The sequence below is a fragment of the Mustela nigripes genome, chromosome 3 (genome assembly GCF_022355385.1).
Source record: "Mustela nigripes isolate SB6536 chromosome 3, MUSNIG.SB6536, whole genome shotgun sequence".
Taxonomy (NCBI): Eukaryota; Metazoa; Chordata; class Mammalia; order Carnivora; family Mustelidae; genus Mustela; species Mustela nigripes.
In genome coordinates this window covers 131067259-131087196 of record NC_081559.1, presented here as the reverse complement: position 1 = coordinate 131087196, position 19938 = coordinate 131067259, and the positions used below count along the sequence as shown (strand labels likewise).

The following is a 19938-nucleotide window of genomic DNA, read 5'->3' as shown; positions in this document are numbered from 1 at the left end:
TGTGTGTGTATACATATATATACACATATATACACATATATATACACATACACACATATATATCTATGCCTATGTATATATATATTTTTTGACAGGGTGCATTTGCTTATGTTGCATAGTCAAATACATTAAACCCCATTTTAAAAATGTGAGGCATATAAAAGTCTCTGTACAAATTCTGTACTAGTTTTAAATTCTTATTGACTAATAAAAGTGGCTTCCCATTATAGAACTGGAACTATCTAGAAATGCACATGATGAATTTTTTGCATCCAGGATATCGGAAATATTATGATATCTTATGTCATGGCACAATTGAACAATCTGAAATCAAATGTTCGTATGTGAATAACGATCATAACTATTTTTACATTTGCAAAAACCTTAATCAGTTTATCCACATAGATACAGTTGGTTCCCCAAATATTAATTATATAAAATCCTAAGGAAGAACAGTACCCAACTGCATATGCATTCCATTTCTGTAAAGAGAGATTTGGCCTTTTTAGTGTTCCTCCCCTAAGTCACATAGCTATTTGCAAAGGCCAATGTTATACAATGCTGAAGACCATGGACAGATACTGTTCATATGATACCTGAATTTAGCCATCCTGATCCCTATCATAATGTCTGCATATATCTATCAAACTCTGCAAGAGGATGCATCCCTGGATGAAGTCATCAAATGCAATCTGCACCCACACTTGTCTGTCAAACTTTCAAATGAAGATGTTGTGAAACTGGTCAGAGAGTCGGTATCCTGAGAGAGAGCTTACTTTAACTTGCTCTTTTCAGTCACTCAGACTTGTTCCTGTCATAGGTGTTGAAGAAGTTCTGCAGTCTGTGATATACTTCCAGGTGCCACTGAACTTGCTGAAGTTCATGCCAGCCTTGCTTTCTCAGTCAAATATAGATATGACTGACCCGGCAGTCACTGGATTCAATGGAGTCCATGTGCTATCGGACAGTGCTTGCTGAAGCTTGTTGTCTGATATCTCTTGGCTCCTGTCTTTATCAGCCCTCTGGAAAATGCTCCATGAAAGCTCTGTTATGGCAGTATCCCACCTCTGGCAGGGCCGGGAGGGAAGATGGTAGATCTAGGTGGCCGTGGACCCAGGCAAGGTGGGGCTGAGGTGCAGAGGAGAATCTTTATATATTTTATTTTATTTTATTTATTTTTTAAAAATTTATTATTTATTTATTTATTTATTTTTAATAGACATATAATGTATTTTTATCCCCAGGGGTACAGGTCTGTGAATCGCCAGGTTTACACACGTCACAGCACTCACCATAGCACATACCCTCCCCAATGTCCATAACCCCACCACCCTCTCCCAACCCTCTTCCCCCCCAGCAACCCTCAGTTTGTTTTGTGAGATTAAGAGTCACTTATGGTTAGTCTCCCTCCCAATCCCATCTTGTTTCATTGATTCTTCTCCTACCCCCTTCACCCCGCCATGTTGCATCTCCACTTCCTCATATCAGGGAGATCATATGATAGTTGTCTTTCTCCAATTGACTTATTTCGCTAAGCATGATACCCTCTAGTTCCATCCACGTTGTCGCAAATGGCAAGATTTCATTTTTTGATGGCTGCATAGTATTCCATTGTGTATATATACCACATCTTCTTTATCCATTCATCTGTTGATGTATATATTTTAAATACTAACCCTATATTGGATGTGTCATATGCAAATACCTTCTCCCATTCAGTAGGTTGTTATTTTGTTTTGCTGATTGTTTCTTTGCTGTACAGAAGCTTTTTATTTTGATGTAGTTCCAATAATTTATTTTTGCTTTTGTTTCTCTTGCCTCAGGAGACATATCTAGAAAAATGTTTCCACTGCCAATGTCAGAGAAATTACTATCTGTGTCCTCTTCTGAGATACTCTATGGTTTCAGTCTCACATTTAAGTCCTTAATCCATTTTGAGTTTATTTTTGTGTAGGACATAAGAAAGTGGTCTAGTTTCATTCTTTTGTGTGTAGCTGTCCAGTTTTCCCAACACCATTTGTTGAAGAGACTGTCTTTTATCTTTTGCACATTCTTTCTTCCTTTGTTGAATATTGACCATATAATTATGGGTTTATTTCTGGGCTCTCTATTCTGTTCCATTGACCTATGTGTGTATTTTGTGCCACTACCATACTGTTTTGATGACTACAGCTTTGAAGTATATCTTGAAATCTGGGATTGTGGTAACTCCAGTTTTGTTTTTTCGAGAGTGCTTTGGCTCTTTGGGGTTTTTGAGGTTTTATACAAATCTTAGGATTATTTTTTCTAGTTCTATGAAAACTGTTGTTGGTATTTTGATAAAGATTGCATTATGTCTGTAGATTTCTTTAGGTATTATGGACATTTTAACAATATTTATTCTCCCAATCCATGAGCATGGAATATCTTTCCATATGTTTGTGTCATGTTCAATTTCTTTTATTAATGTTTTACAGTTTTCAAAGTATAGATCTTTCATCTCCTAGGTTAAGTCTATTCCTTGGTATTTTTAGTGCAGTTATAACTGGGATTACTTTCTTAATTTCTCTTTCTGCTACTTCATTATCAGTGTATAGGAATGCAGTAGATTTGGGGTGGTTAGATGGCTCAGTCAATAAACGTCTGACTCTTGGTTTTGGCTCAGGTCATGATCTTGGGATCCTGAGGTTGAACCTCGTGTCTGGCTCCATGCTTAGTGTGAGTCTGCTCTAAGGGATTCTTTCCACCTCCCTCTTTCTCCCCCTTTGCTCCTTCTCTTTCTTTCTTTCTTCTCTTTCTTAACTATATGAAATCTTAAAAACAATGCAGCGGATTTCTGTATATTGATTTGGTATCCTGCAACATTACTGAATTTATTTAACAGTTCTCCAATTTTTTGGTGGAGTCTTTGGGGTTTTCTATACATAGTATCATGTCATCTGCAAATAGTGAATGGTTTTACTTCTTCCTTACCAATTAGGATAACTTTTATTTCGTTTTTTTTTTTTTTTATGATTGCTGTGGGTAGATCTTCTAACACTATGTTGAGCAACAGGGGTGAGAGTGGACATCCTTTTCTTGTTACTTAGCTTCCTTATACTTGACCTATTCCTTCTACTTTTTCTTTTTTAAAAGCTTTTCTCTGCAACATGTGCTCTCCTTAATATCCACCACCAGGCACATATTGCATGGAGCACTGGGTGTGGTGCATAAACAATGAAATTGGAACACTGAAAAAATAAAATTAAATTAAAAAAACAAAAGCTTTTCTCATATTGCCATGTTCTCAGTTAATTCCTTCTTTCTTACTGGTGATGTTCTTATTCATAGCTAATAACAGATCTCACCAATTTTTATCAACTTTTATTTTATTAATCTTTTATTTGCTTATTGTTTCTATTGGCACTCCCTATAATTTTTATGATTATGATTATTACTAAGGTAGTTGGTTAAATTGACCATGTACTGGTTATTAACATTAATAATTATTTGGAGAATTAGTATGAAGCGTATGATTATGATGGCTCCCTCCACTGAGAGTGTTACTGGTGGAACTGTGTCCACCAGAATTTCACATGCTGAAATCCCAACCCCCAGTTCCTCAGAATATTAACTTATTTGAAAATAGGGCTATTGCAGATGTAATTTGTTAAGATGAGGTTATACTGGAATAGGATGGTCCCCTAAAACAATGTGACTGATGTCCTGATGAAAAGGGGAAATTTGGACACAGATAATGCACACAGGGAGAATCTCATGAAATGGCTGGAGTTATGTTATCACAGGCAAGGAACTCTCAGAAGCTAGGAGAGAGGTCTTTGCTAAAACTATCAGAGAGAGCAAGACCCTGTCAACACCTTGATATCAGGAGTCTAGCTTCTCAAACTGTGAGATAGTAAGTTTCTATCATTGATCTAGTTTCTGGTTCTTTGTTGTGGCAGTGTCAGGAAACTGATACAAAAGGAGTGCTTTGCTTGTGCTTTGGGTAGGGATAAAGAAACCCATGTCTTTGGTTGGTGGGTATACCTTGTGCTTAGGAGCCAATCCTCTTTTGGTCACTTAGAATCTCTCTTGTCCTCCTAAGCAACCTAGTAAATGGAGACAGTTCCTGACTCAGCAGTCAAAAATAATAAATAGAGTTTGAAGGCAAAAGAACACATCTATGGAAAGACCCTTCAACTCTAGATTTAGTACTGATTTTTTTTTTGATCCATATACTGTCACATTCTACTATCTGTGTTTACTATCTCAGAATATTAGTATGTGGCTCTACCCTGCACTACTCAGTCTGAGTTAAAATATGCTTTCACGAGGATGCCTGGATACATTTATAGTTTAATGAGCCAAATAGCTCAGTTTTCTAAAGATAGGTCGACTGAAAGAAGAGTTCAATACACTTTTTCCAGCCAATTAAATATTTTTGAAAATAGCTCTTTAGTTAGGCAGTTAAACCTAAATTTTTAGAGAGATAGTGGCAAGGCTTAAAAGCAGATTAATAAAGGAAATAAACTATTAATTATAATTAAAGACTTTATTGATTGAAACTTGACTATATTGTTAACTAACTTAATTTAATTCTAGATTTTATCCTGGCTTGAGCAGAAAGTTTTTCAAATTGTTTTGAATTTCCCTAGTCATCAGGCTAATTTCTGGATGGCTTCTTTCTTTCTTTCTTTCTTTCTTTCTTTCTTTCTTTCTCTCTTTCTTTATTTTTGTAAGACTTTATTTATTTTTCAGAGAGAGAGAGAGCACAAGCAAGGGGAATGGCAGGCAGAGGGAGAAGTATAATCCCAACTGAGCAAAGAGCCAGACGTGGGACTCGATCCTAGGACCCTAAGATCACAACCAAACAGAAGGCAGATGCCTACCCGACTTTGCCACCCAGGCATCTCTAGACTGCTTTTTGCCATGTGGCATGCATCATCCATATTCAATTATAAATGTTTATTTGTATAATTCTTAATATAAGATCTTGAAGCAAAAGCAGAAATAATAATGATAGTTCATATCTATAGAATGCCTTATAGTATACAAGATACTTTATATAATAGAAGCTTTTTTAAACCACTGTCATGTATACAATCTACTAGGTGAAGAAAACTTTTCATTTATTTCTGTACACACTGAAGACCAGGGATTTGTCAGCCCCCTTTCAACAACCTGGTCACCTTTGTGTCCCACAGTGAAGCAATTTTTACCAAGTTCTGTTTTTCCTCAAAACTGTTTAAGTGAGGAGAACTTGTTACTGTAATTGTGTGTATATTAGTACATTAACCAGTAACATAGGAGTGCAAAAAAGAGAATTGTATCTATAACACCTAAATCAATACTTCAGAAGGACCAAAAAAGACAAATCACATCAAAAATCAGTTTGAAATTGGTTGTGGGACAGACATCATAAAAAAAAATTGAGAGACAAATTTGGAAGAATTCTTTTTTTTTTTTTTAAGATTTTATTTATTTGACAGAGGACACAAGTAGGCAGAGAGGCAGGCAGAGAGAGAGGAGGGCAATCAGGCTCCCTGTTGAGCAGAGAGCCTGACGTGGGGCTCAATCCAAGGACCTTGGGATCATGACCCAAGGTGAAGGCAGAGGCTTTAACCCACTGAGCCACCCAGGCACCCCAGAAGAATTCTAAACAGGTTGCTTTCCAAATGCTCTAAAGTATTACTTTAACTTTAAAGATACACAGTAGAGGGGTGCCTAGATGTCTCAGTTTGCTGAGCATCTGACTCTTGATTTTGACTCAAGTCATGATCTCGGGGTTGTGGGGTCGGGCTCCCTGTGTTGGGCTCTGCTCTGCTTGGGCTTCTCTCTGTCCCTCTCCCTCTCTGCTACCCCTCCTCCTGCTCATGTGCTCTCTTTCTCTCTCTCAAATAAATAAATAAATCTTAAAAAAATATAAAGACACACACTAGAAATAGTAGACAATACGCTTTATGAAGGACTGAGGAAGGAAAGAAAACGTCAATCACACAGCCATGTTGTGGTTGGCAGAACAGTGCCCCCATCCCCAACCTCAAAGATATCCCATCCCAATTTTCAGACCCTGTGGTATGTTATGGCTGAAGGGGCCTTACAGATGTGATTAAAGATCTTGAGATAGAGATATTATCCTGGTTTATCCAGTTGGATCCAATATAATCCCAAGTGAAAGAAAGGTAGTAGAGTCACAGTGAGAGGAGGAGATGTAATGAGAGAAACAGAGGTGATTCCTGGCTTTGAAGATGGGAGGGAACCATGAGCCAAGGAATGTTGGGGAAGTCTAGAAGCTAGAGAAGGCCAGGAACAGATTCTTCCCTGGAGCCTCCATGGGAGGCTGCTGTGAAGCTCTGCAGCCCTACAGACCCCTTGAGCCCAGTGAGATCCATTTTGGATTCTGACCTCCAGAATTATAGGATAATAATTTTGTATCATTTTAAGCTAATGTGCATTCACTTTTTTTTTTTTTGGAGTTTGTTTATTTACATATGGAGAATAAGAATACATTCATGCTTAAAATTAAAATTATTGTGATTATTATGGTATGTATGTATCATTTTTTTAAACCAATTTCCAATTTACCTAACTTTTAATTAATTGACCAGCCACAGGCTCCAATATGTTTGGAAGAGAGGACCATTATTCTATGTAGACTCTCCTTTTATCTACAGGAGATTTGTGAAGTCCTTGTCACAGTTGCATTCAAAGTTCTTGTTTTGTCTCTGTCTCTGGTTTTATGATTGAGGCGGAGAAAGTCAATTTATTTCCTTCTTATTTTCATTTATGAAAACTGGGGGCTTGGACTTTTACACTCTAACAGTGTATGATTTAAAAATTTTCATCAAATAATCTCACTTATCTTCTCTCACCTGTTTAATTTGTAGCTGAAACCCTTGGGTTTATCTGTGCTTTAGCTCTGATTTAACTTGAAATTAAAGTCCGTGTGCTTCACAGCTGCTGGCTGTCCTTAACCAGGGACTGACGATTGAAATGTTTGAAGAACACTGGAGTCAAGAGACCAGGATTTCAGATCTGATTGACACTAACTAGCTGGGTGTCCTTTGACAAATCTTTTAATCTCTCTGGGCCTTAGTTTTCTCATTTATAAATTATGAAGTTGGAGTCAATAATTTTTAAGGTCCTTTTTAGCTTTATAATTCTATGACTCCATAATTTTAATTCCAGGAAAATTCAGCTCTAAGGAATGCTGAATTTCTCTTCAAGGTAGGAAGAAAGATATTGTGGGTTAGAGGATATTCATGCATGTTTCTGTATATTCATTCCTATGAATATCTTTTCCAAGAAGTTGAAAATATCTACATAAGTCCTATCGTACACCTAATTTCTCCCCTTATCATACAAACCTTAACCTACACTTAAACACAAATGCTTTTTGTTGGGATGACCTTGTCTCAGCCATGGATCTAGCCCATTCTGCAAGACATAGCCATTTGCAACTCTGTTATGAACATTGACCTGAGTACTAGAAAAGCTCCAGCATCTCACACAGGAGGAATCAGATTTGAAGACTGATCAATTATAAATCACCTCATAAGTGCTATGGCGGGGTAGAACAAAATGCAGAATATGGGTCAGGGAAAGAGTGGTTCACCTTACCTTGTCTGTAGTCGTGACAAAGGCTTTTGAACCTTTTTGAGCAAAGGCTATTAGATCCATGAGATGCATCCTGAACCTTCTAAAAAGAAAGTTTTGGGGTAAGGGTGTTACTTCAGGCACAGAAAATGCCCTGTTCCAAATGCAGGGGTGTGAAAAGCATGGCATATTTGAAGCAAGGTGAAATTTTCATCATGTCTAAATATAGACCAAGTGTGATGAACGACAGGGCAAGTTCATGGAAGATAAGACAGAAAAAGTGCAAGCCATTTACACCAACCTAGAGGCAACAAGGAATCATAAGTGTCTTCATGGTGAAATGACATGATCAGATGTTATTTTTAAAGGGTTAATTCCAGCATGTATTGGGAATGTGTAGAACGCATGTGGGAGGTTTTGTAGAAGGAAAGGAGAGAGGAAGCTTCAACAGCTAGTGAGAGCTAGTGAACTAGAACAATGGTGTCCAGCAGCCATTTCAGAAAAAGAATCCATTGGCTTTTACAAATGGGTATTCTTTCCCAAAGTACTGCCCTCTACCCCAGCAGGGGCTTGCAAGTCACAGACCACTTCTTGGTTTCTTCTCCAGAGTGTTCATGGAGGATATTTTATAATTCAGAGGTCCTGACCATCAACACAACACAAAAATGTCATATTTGAAAAACACATGTAAACAGAATTTACAAGGATCAATGGATTATAAAGTGGTTTCTTATCCCCTCTCAAGGCTATGAATACATTGTGAAATCTAGGGCAGTTAAATACTGTATTTAAATTCGGATGTGATATTTACATATGTTACTTATTCTTTTTATAAAGATCTGCCCTAGTGAAATTTAATCAGCCTTTGCAAGTTTATATACTGTGTCTGTTGGAAGAATAGTTTAAATTAAGTTGTTTTAACCTGACTAAATTATCCAACCAACCTTACCAGCAGAAGGATGTATTAGAACCAGGTTTCACTACAAGTGACAGAAAATTCAAGTAACAATGTCTAAAAAAGACAGAATTTTGTCTCATGGATAAATAAATATGATATGTAGCACAGAGCTGGGAGTATCAGAAACAGGTTCTTTTCTATCTTATTGCTCTGCCATCCTTAGTCCATGATGTCCACTACATGATTCAAGATGGCTGCCAGAGCTCCAAACATCATTTTTCCCTTTGCCAGTAAGAAAGAGGAAAGAATGTAGACAGTTGTACCTATTTAAGGACTTTACAGATTTCATGCATGATACTCCTGCTTATATACAATGAGGCAGAATATATTTACATGGCAGCAAGCTAGCTGAAAAATATAATCATTATCCCAGATAACATTATTTTGACTAATAACTGGAGAGTGCATAACTAAGGAAAATGAGTCTATAAGTAAGGAAGACGAGTCTATAAATAAGGATGAAGTACATATTTGTGTTAAATTCAACTTGCATTGCAAATAATCTGCTCATCCTTACCCCAGAAGAAATGTGTAAAAACCAAAATTGTGTAATGTGAAAGGGAAGCTAGGAGAAAGAAAAATCTCATTGACATCAGCGTTCACATTCTGTAAGTAATGTCTATTTATTGAAGGTGTATATGGGCTAGAAGTTAGTGGTTTATAGGTGGAAGAGACATAATTCTTGCCCTTGTAGAGCACACAAACATATTTTATCAGATTTCAGTCCCAGAATGACAACAGGATAACCCCTCCCATTATGAAGAAATGTTGGAGCCTCTAGTCAATAGGAGAACAGTAACATTTCTGTATGGTTCATACCAAGCCATGTCCTCAAGAAAAGAAGACAAACCTTTGAGGAAACTATAGAAAAGCCAAGCCTGGAAGCTAAAACCTGAAAACAGGACTGATGCTAATACAGGGCCATGCCTTCTAGGAAACCTAAATAAAAAGTATGTTGGTCATGAATGATGAGGGTTCAGCACTAGATACATAAGGAAGTTACTCAAGGAGCTGAAGGGGAGCCTGCTATTATTTTTTTGAAAAAGAGAAGAGAGGAGGATTAAATAAGAAATGCAGAAATACATCTTGTTTCCTGTATTCTTGAAGAGTCCTGTATAATTGGGCTTCATTTTAATAACCTAAGAGGTTATTTGTTGTCAAGAATCTCCTAGTAAATATTATAGCGTATTGCTAGGAGAGCAAAAGCTCCCCAGCCATATCGGCCTTCATTTAAAAACAAAATTAATTTGACTTTCCCATTCATGATTAAATTTACTGAAAGGGAGGCCTTCCCATTTTGCGATGTAATGGGGGAGTCGATTTTTTTTTTTTTTTCACAAAGTCAGATTTACATCATCAGTGAAGAAGAAAGGAGATACAATCGCAGATGCTACTCATTTGGCAGTTTTAGCCATTTTTTTTCTGTAGTGAAGTTATTTTTTCCTCCCTCTAGATCAGATTAATCTGTTTTACAAACTTTTATTCACTCTCACCTTCCCCCCTTCACTCCTCCCTTCGCCAATGTCCCTTTACCTGTGGCACTTTACACTGGAGGAGAGCTGCTAATGGTTGACAACAAAAGGACTGCTAATCGCACCAATTAAGAGGTGTGAATGTCACCCGTTACCTACCAGCTTTGTTACTGAATATGCTAATTACTAATTGTACAGGTGCAGACTTTTAAGTTTACAAGGTTAACACAGATGCACAGCTTTGTTTTGGCTGTTTGTTTAAATATTGAAAAATCATGGGTAAAGGGCCGGTCTATGTTGAAGAATGAACAGATGTCATTGCTGTACTTTCTCAGACAGAAAATCTTTAGACTGACTTAAAGCAATAAAAGTGACCTTCCTAAGAACTGATTCTCTGTGGTCAATCTATCAAAGAGCAGGTGTTTTTGGTTCCCTTGGTCTCATGGAAGAGCAGGGGACTTGCCTTCAAGCCGTAGGGCCATGGAACTCCACTGGAAGGTCAGTTGAAAACATTGTACTGGAAACATGTAGAGTTCATTAAGAGGAAATCCTGTACAAGGGCTTTTGGTAAGCCCAAAGTTGCTATATATGAATCTTTCTGAAAGCTTTACTCATTCAATGAGTCAGTGTTATAGATATGTCTTACAGACTTCTTTAAAAAAAGTTTTAACTAATAAAACACCTGGATGAAGAAATCTGTTTCAGAATCACATACCCTCAATGTGATAGGAACCAAGAGATCACACTGACTAGCCTCTAATTAAGAAAAATACCAGAAATTCAATTTATGGGGAGGACAATTGAGGTCTAAATGTTACATGACTGCCTAGGTTCATTAAATCAAGACTAACTTCAGTTTGCAAAGTGAGATAGATTTTTGGGAAGACTTAACCTTCAATTGTTCTCTAGCAGAATGAGTAATTCCTGAGGAGCTGGTAATTTTTAGCTTGTCCTCAAGCCTACTGAAATATCTTTGCTCTTTCCATGCATCTGTAAGAGCAACTGTTGTTTTCAGTCATTCAACGGGAAAGTGTGCGGTAAGGGCCTCTTCTATTTTTGTGGTAGACTCCACAACAAATAAAGAACGTCTCTCTGGCTCCTTGGAACCCAAACTGCAAGGTTTTGAGAACTGCTGTGCAATGGCAAAACTAGTTGCTTGATTTGGGACCAGTGCCCAGACCACATTTAAGGGAGTTGACCGAGGTCCTGGGTGACCAATGATCCCTTTGCTCTTGGTCATGATGTGCCTCTCTAGTTAACTACCTTATCACGTGGGGTACAATAGAGGTAAGAGTAGCAGAATGCCTAGGATATGGGCTGTCCTTCTCTGTGAACACAAAGGATAAATCTAACCTCTTATCCACGATTCAACAAGCAAATACACTCTAAATTTTTAGCACGTGCCTGGTTCATTGTAAATGCTCAAAAATGGTAGTCATTATTCTTAGCATCTGGGGACATATGCATCTTATATTTAATAACCATAAATAACTAGCATTTGCATTGGACTTTAACCTTTTCTTTTCATGGAGCTGGGACTCTTTCCTTCCCTTCATTTTGCATTTAAAATTCATTTTTAGATTCTGGTTGTTTTGCAAAGACATGAAATGTTTAGTATTGAAAACTGTAAAAATATATGTCTTATAATAAAAAAAATCTATAATCCTACCTCTCAGAGAAAACTATTATTAACATTTGGGTATGTAACTTTAAGCACTATATTCTATACATGCATAAACCTTTAAAAATTTAAAGTGGGAATTGATTATGCAAGTTGGTTTAGAAACTACATTTTCATTTGTATTTAAAACAGTTTTCTTTAAAAATATGTATTTATTTTCATTGCAGTCTTTGCTAGCTGAATTATATTCCTTTGGGTAGATTTTCCATAATTTGACAAATTTTCTGTTTTTGCATATATTAGTTGTTTCTAATTTTTCATAACTCTAAGATGCTATAATGAGTAGTATCCTTGTGGCTAAGCAGGATTTGGGGGTTAATATACACATATTAGTATATTTTGTTGCATAACAAATGATCTCAAACTTAGCTTAAAACAACACACTTTCATGATAGCAATTACTGTGGGTCAAGAGTCTGGATGCCACTTAACTGAACCAACATTAAGGCACCAATCAAGGTGTCAAGCACCAATGGGGATTGTGATCTCACTTGAGGCCATACTGGGAGGCATCCATATGCAAACAAACTCTGGTTGTTAGAAGAATCCATCTCCTTGCAGCAGATGGACCCAAAACCCTTATTTGTTATAGGATAGAGGGTGCGGTGCCTTCACCTCCTAGAGGTAGCTGAAAGTTCACTGCCAGGTGGCCTCCTAACAGAGGCTGCTCCAACATGGTAGTTTGCTACTTCAAGCCAACAAGAGAAACATACACTAGCAAGACAAGTGTTAAAATCTTATGTAGCATAATCATGTAATCATGTGTATCTTTTTTCCCCCCCTTTCTGTATTCATTCTATTGGCTGGCATAAGTTACACGTCCCATGATACTGCAGGGGAGAGCATGACATAAGGACATGAACATCCAGAAGCAGAGTCATGGGGGCCATTCTAACACTCTGTCCACAATAATACATGTTTAAAAGTTTTGATGAATATAACCAAACTGCAAATGTATCTATTAGCATAGAATTAGTGTGACCTTTTCCCTATAACATTGACTAATTTGAAAAAATAAATTACCATTTTTATTTAATATATTTGTTTATAATTGAAAATAAGTGTATATTCCCATGTTCCTTGGAGCACATTCTCTTTTGAGAATTGCCTTACATGTCACCTGAATAGAGTATTAGCATTTTTTATTGTTATATTTTTTGCCAGGATTTTTCTCCCATATGTCTGTTGGTCCTTGTGGTTTTTATTTTTTTTTGGAGAAAATATTTAGGAATATGACTTATTTTATCTTATTATAGTCTTTACCTTATTGGTAGCCTCATTACCATCACCAAGAGTGTTTTCCTGCACCAGGATCACATAAATATTCCAAAAATATATTTTAAAAAAATTTAATAAGGTAATCTCATGACTATTTTTATTTATACTTAAATTATCTGATATTGATTTGTTATATAATAGGAAATAGGTTTATTATTATTATTATTATTATTCTTGTTATTTGCCACAAATCATTGGTAAATTTCTAGAAACTCATAAATCCTGAGGGATTAAAGAGATAAAGAGCTTAAAGAATTTTTAGCATCAGGAGGGGCGTCCAGAACAGATACTTATTTAGAAAATGGGAGCTTAAATAACTCCTTGTGGTATCTGTCTTCTATATATACTTTAAGGCCCCTATAGTACGCTGTGAGTTTACTTTTTGTTTGTGAACATTGCAAAGAGATGCTGCAATAAATCCCAGGGTAAACACTGTGAGATCAATGTGGAAAAGTATGGAAGACATCCACTGGTCCTTGCTTTCCTGGTGTGGCAGAATCTGCTAACTCTTCTGCAAAGCAAACTCTCCCCTTCTTCCTCTTAATAATAAAACTTCTTGAGTTGTAACAGAACTCACGAACATCCATTTATAGTTCACATTTCCCAACTTCCTTTGCGGCCATTCATGGCCATATGATGAAGATTAGGCCAATGGGATGCAAGTGAAAGTGATGTGTATAATTTCCTGGTCACATACTTAAAGAGACTTTTTCTTGACTCTTTTCCTTTTCTTGCTGGAACGCGCATGTGCAAGAGATTCAGCTTTGTCCATAAAGACAAAGGCAACCATGCAGGGCTGTGGCTCCCAACGTGTGGTCTCCAAAACGTCAGCATCAATATCTCATAAGAACTTGTTAGAAATGCAGAGTCTTGGATCCCACCCTGACCAATGAATCAGAAACTTTGGAGTGGGCTCAGAAAGCCCTCCAGGTGATTCCGATGCCCTAAAGCAGAGACTGACAAACTATGGCCATGGGCCAAAATCACTGGGGGGCCTGATTTTGTACAGCTGGTGAGCTAAGAATGGTTTCCATGTTTTTAGAGTTGCCACAACAACAACAACAAATAAAAACAAAGAATATTTAATTGACATTCTCTGTGGGCTACAAAGATGAAGATATTCATTATATGGTAAAGAAAAACTTTACCAACCTCTGCATTGACATTTGAGAACTCTTGCCACAGGGACTGCTAAATCAATGAGATAGAAGGAACTTGGAGTCGAGTAATTTTGTGGAGCACATTTTGTAGCACACTTTGTCAATCTGGCCAGCTCATCTCAGTACCGCTCAGCAAAGGAAAAATAAACTCTGGCATATGTAAGCCATAATTATGTGAGGTCTCATTGCTACAGTGACTGAGCCCATACCCTAACTAATGGAATAGGTTAGAAGAAGCTGCTAGGTAATATGATGATCTCTCTTTCCACACCTCACTGTTAGCCAGTGGCCTGTTATTTGCTTTTAGTGTCTCACATCACATCTTTCCTGGTGGCTTTTTTTTTTTTTTTAAAGATTCAGATGTTGGGTTCACCTAGCCATCTTCCACATAACTTGAGTCCCAAAGGCTTCAGAAAAATTCACCATCAAGTTCAATCTGCCTGGATGATGACACAAATGTATTTCGCTGAAATCATGTCTTCAGAATAATCAGTAACCTCATAATCAGCAATCATGTGCCTACATATCCCTATTCCGGTATATTGGTTTAGAATGCTTGGTGTGTCTGCACTGACCAAACCATCATGCCCCCTTCTCTGGCTGATGTAAACAGACCACCCTTGTTGGAAAAAATACATGGAGTGGCATTAGCTTTTAATAGATAGGATTTAATGGTGATATCTGCAGCTGTTGGCTGTGGGATTTCTTTTTAAAAGGACAGTTATGATTTAGGCCAGACACATAAGACTATTGCAATTAGGGAGGTAACTAAAAAGGCGTAAATGACCTTGTAAGGAGAGGAGTCTGTGTTCCCAGCTGTGCTCCCATTGCTGGCTAAAGCGTCCTGTCTAGATCAGGAGATGGTACCACGGAGCCTCTGCCTCAGAAAGTCTACCAGAGGGGAAGGAAGGGAAAGAACGTGTTGAATTACAAAGTTCAGTGGGCAAATACAGCTCTTCTCTGTCTCTCTGGAAATGTATAAGCTAACCAGCAAGCCAGGTGGTAAAGCCCGATATCCGGCGGGAGCGCTGGGTCCCAAGGTAAGGCGCCACGCACAGAAGCAGAGCTCAGGTTTGGGGCCATCCGTCTGGGCATGTGTGTGGGCAGAGGAAGACGGTTGGGTTTGCAGGGAGAGGCAATGGCTTCGCAGCACTTCATAAGCGCAGTTGTGACCACAGGCTCGCTCGTGTCATTTTGTGTGCAGTAATGAAGCCTGACGAGAGGTCTCCTGCTTGCCGATAGCCGGCTGTTGTCCTAAAAATGCAAACCATCGCCTCAGGCCATGGAATCGGGAACAGGCAGAGGACAGAGGCTCCGGCTGGGCGCCCCACTGCTAGCTCTCCCTTCAGCACTCCCGACTTGGACAGAGAAAGCTGGTCTTTACCCTTGTACATAAGGACACAGAAGAAAGGGATTTTTTTTTAAGGTGTCCCAGAGGCCGATGGTTTTAATCCTGACTTTTTGCTGAGCAGATATTAAAGATGGGGGAGGGGGATGCCTACGACCAATCCTCGCGTCCCCGTGTGTTTTCTCATGCAAAATAAGCTTTTTGAACTTGAAAGCTGCATTTTCGCCTAGTTCCCCAGTGCGCCCCGCACTCCCCCTCCCGGTCCCCCTTCCACCTTATCCTCTTTGTTTTCTCCATAGAGTGGGCAAGTCAGTTGGAGCCTCCCCCGGCAAGTCTTTTAACGATGGCTCATTAATAATCGATGGGCCTGGCGAGCGCAGGAGTTCACAGCTCCGGGGCGGGCCAGCCGCAGACCCCGCGCCCACGACAGAAACCCCGGCCTGGAGGAAGCCCCTGGGCCTGGGCCGGAGGCCCGCGCGGCGGGGCGCAGCTCTGGGGGCTGCACGGAGCCCCCAGAGCGGCCGAAATCAGGGCCGGGTCCAGAGCTGCTTGCCTGGGCCGGGGTTTAGCCCCTTCTGCAGTGTTTGTTTGTTGTCTCTTTTTGTTTTGAAATGCTGCCTTCCCGCTTCCCCAGCAAGCTGCTGGTCCTAAGGCTGCAAACACTTCCTTGACTTGGGGAAAGGCAAGTTTTGAGTCATAACTTGTCCTCCATTGGCTCTGAGGGTCTTTGTAGCCCACCGCTCACATTTCTGAAACCCTCCTCCTTCCTCTTGTCAGTCTCCTTGGAAGCAAACCCCAAAGCTGGAAGGAAAAAAAAAAACCCCAAAAACAAGAAACAAAAAAACCCGCATGCTGTTTCCTTGTGTTTTTAGGCATCTATTATTTCGATGGAATTCTTGACAGACAATAAAAGATTAAAAAAAAACTGTCGATTTTTGCTGTCAAGGAAACAAGCTGTTCTCTCCATTTAAAGCTCCCTTGGTAAACCTGGTGGAAACTTTATTAAGAATTGATGAATATAGTCAGTCTCTCACAGAAGTCACCTGGAGTTGTTTCTAGAACTAAAATATGTCACAGCAGAGCTTGAATCCCTGATAGCAAATCCCATCTCCCAAGAATGACCTTGGTGTTCAGACAGGCCTGGGGGAAGGGGCTGACCCAGGCTGGGTCTTCCCACTGAGGAGGCCATTGTGATGCACCAGCACCTCACACCTGTGTAGCACTTTCTGGTTGGAGAGGCTACAGATGAACTACAAAAATCGCTCCCCCATAACCCAGCAGTAGGTGCAGATCAGGTGGGGGCACAGGGAAGTTATGGGGAGACGGCCCACCTGCTGCCCTGGGGGGGCGGGGTTCAAGTACCATAGCACTGTAACCCCTTCTCAGTACTTTTGTCTTCCATTGCACCTTTTTCTCCTTCTTCACTATTACTTATCTGTTCATTGCTTTCCTTAAAATTCTGCCTGCCAGGGAAATTGGGCAGGTAGTCCAGGTCCTTCTCCATCTGTGTTTATAACCCTATGGCCTCTACCTCTTCTTGGTGAAGAGCCAGTGTATCCCACGAACCACTCTGATTTCAGTATGACTTTAATCAACTTGAATCGTGACCATGTTGGTAGCTCTCTGTGGTTTGCACAGCCCTTTTATTTATTTATTTATTTATTTTAATGATTTTATTTATTTGACAGAGATCACAAGTAGGCAGAGAGGCAGGCAGAGAGAGAGGGAAGCAGGATCCAATCCCCAGGACCCTGGGACCATGACCTGAGCCAAAAGCAGAGGCTTTAACCCACTGAGCCACCCAGGCGGCCCTGCACAGCACTTTTAAAGTGGTTCTCTTAATAGGCCCTGACAAAGGTAATATCTGGACCCACAAAATGGACCCACAAAATGGTGTGACCACCCCAGTAGCCCGGCCCATATCACAAATCTAAACCCCGGCCAGCCTACACTTAGTGGAAACATTTCACTGTCAGGGAAACCTACCACCCACCAGTCACAATCCTCCAGCTCAGCTCTAGCTAGCTTAACTTGCCCTAGAAAATAGGCCTTGCTAGCCCAATAAGGAAATCCCTGGCCTCCTCGTCAGTCAGGCCTGGATCCATGCTGCTGCTTCTAATGCTCAGTGAAACTTGCTCTCGCCCCAAATCCCTCTGCTTGTGAGGCAATGAACTCCTCCAATCTGTGGTGCATTGCCGTCCCCTGAATAAAACGGATCAGGCTTGTTATTAAATCACATGACTTTTGTCATTTGACAACCTTCACAGCAAACCTGTGAAGTAGGGATTTTTCACCTCATTCTCAGGTAAGGCAGCTCAAGCAAGTTCAGACTTTGTTCTTGGCCCTTTGTCCTGCTGCTAGCCCACCCGTACCCAGGCACCTGCTTGGCAGCTAGGATATGTTCAAAGATGCAAAAGCTTATCCTCCATTTCTAGGAAGCCTGTAAACCAGCAGTTAAGCTGTGGTATGTACACAAAAAATCGTAACTCAAGATAGAATTGTATTCCTCTGAAAAGAATCTGAGCAAAGTATTATATCATCTCTGAGTAGGAAGAGTTCTTTTTTTTTTTTTTTTTTTTTTTTAATACTATTTATTTGAAAGAGAGAGTGAGGGGAGGGAGAAGGGAAAGGGGAGGGAGAAGTAGACTCCCTGCTGAGCAGGAAGCCCAACGTGGGGCTAGATCCCAAAACCCTGGGATCATGACCTGAGCGAAGGAGGACATTTAACCAACTGAGCCACCCAGGTGCCCCGGGAGAGATTCCTTTTAATGGAGGGAACATGTAGAGTGGTTGGTTAAAGTCATGGTCCTTGTGACCACAGGAACTTGAAATGAATCGGCTTCACTATTTGCTGGGTGACATGAGACAGATTGACATGGGACATGGGACAGATTATTTAACCTCTGTAAGTTTTAGATTCCTCATCTGTAAAACTAGGTTAGTTATACTTACTGCATTTCCATGGGGATTAAATGAGGTAATCCATGCAACTCCCTGGGCCAAGCGCAGAGTGAAGACTCGATAAATGTTGGCAATTATTGGAATATTCTCTATGTTTGGGATTTTGACAGCTCAAGATGGGGCAGATGATGACATTTCTTTCTTTTCTTTTCTTTTCTTTTTTTTTTTCTAAGTGTGATGGAAGGAATTTTAAGAAGGGGTGAGCAGGTTGTATTTACATTTTATATAAATCACTTTCTGACATTTTCTGCTTCATAGTCCTAAAATTGCACTGTGTAGTACAAGTCCCTCAAAAAGAAGGTAATTACCAACATAGTTTACCATTTGACCAGTACTTTACAAAGCATTCCCAGCCCTTCTCTACAACAGTTTAGATAGAGAGTGTTTTCTCCTACTCACAGAGGAGAAAATAGGAGGCCCAGAGGTAAAACAACTTGGTTTTGGTCACATCTAGCCAGACCAGATTCCTTCCTTTTTCTGATTCTTGCTCAAGACTTCTTTCCTTGACACCATTTTGAGTCTGTGTCTCTTACTTTTGCCTGGCACTTAACAGTCTACTATGCATCGCTTTGAGCACATTATACCTTTTAAGTCAATTCACCTGTACTGCATGTCTTTGAAGTAGGGACTTTCATTATCCTACTGATAAAGGAATTGAGGACAGAGAAGGCAAGTAACTTGCCCAAAGTTTCACAGTATATCCTGGACATCTGCTTGGTACTGTTCCCATGAAATTGTACATCTCCTAGTTGTATGCTCTGTGACCTCCAGTTTCTCTTCTGTGATGCTTTCTACCTTATTCCAACAAGAATAAGAACTAGCCTGAGGTGAACAGGTCATCACTAAGTGGCTACAATACCAGGCAACTCATCTCAGCCAAGAGATGTGGGCAGTGAGTATCTGAGTTGCTCTGTTGCCCACCTTCCAGGCTCCCTTTCACCAGGACAGATGTGGCTTGGTTGAGAGGCTGTATAAGTAAAGGTACTGGGGCGGCTAGGGTGGGGAGAACATGGTATTCAAAATTAACAGACTGGAATGAAGACCAGTACAGCCACACTTGCTCTTCTGGAACCCTAAGCAGATCATTGATATTTTGAGGGGGGTCATAATTGTTATGTCTGAAAAAAATCCTGGCAGTAATATAAGCACTTGTTTCTACCTGCCTCACACATTGTTCTCAGGATAAAATAAAGTGGTGCATGAATATGCAATGGGAAACTCTAAAGTGTATATAAATATGAAGAAAACTCTTTTTAATATCAAATAAAATCCTGATTTGTCTCCTTGTCTGAAGTGACTAGTGGAAATGATTTGTTTCTGTAATTGAACCCAGATTAGGTCTCTGGACACCAACTTTCTTTTAACTCATTTTGATTTTTTTATCCATTGAGTTATTCTCATTTCCATCTAAGTAGACTTTTAATGATTACATCACAGTCCTTGTCTTGGGAGAGAATCTGAATCCATGGGTCTCACCAGCTTAACACCTTTGTCCAAAGAACGAGGAGGAGACACTCCCCTGGTTT

General features: G+C 39.6%; 1 pseudogene; it reads right to left on the bottom strand.

Moving 5' to 3' along the window:
* Positions 1 to 551: 551 nt before the first annotated feature.
* On the bottom strand, positions 552 to 7647 carry LOC132014551 (programmed cell death protein 6-like; annotated as a pseudogene).
* Between the last annotated feature and the right edge of the window lie 12291 nt (positions 7648 to 19938).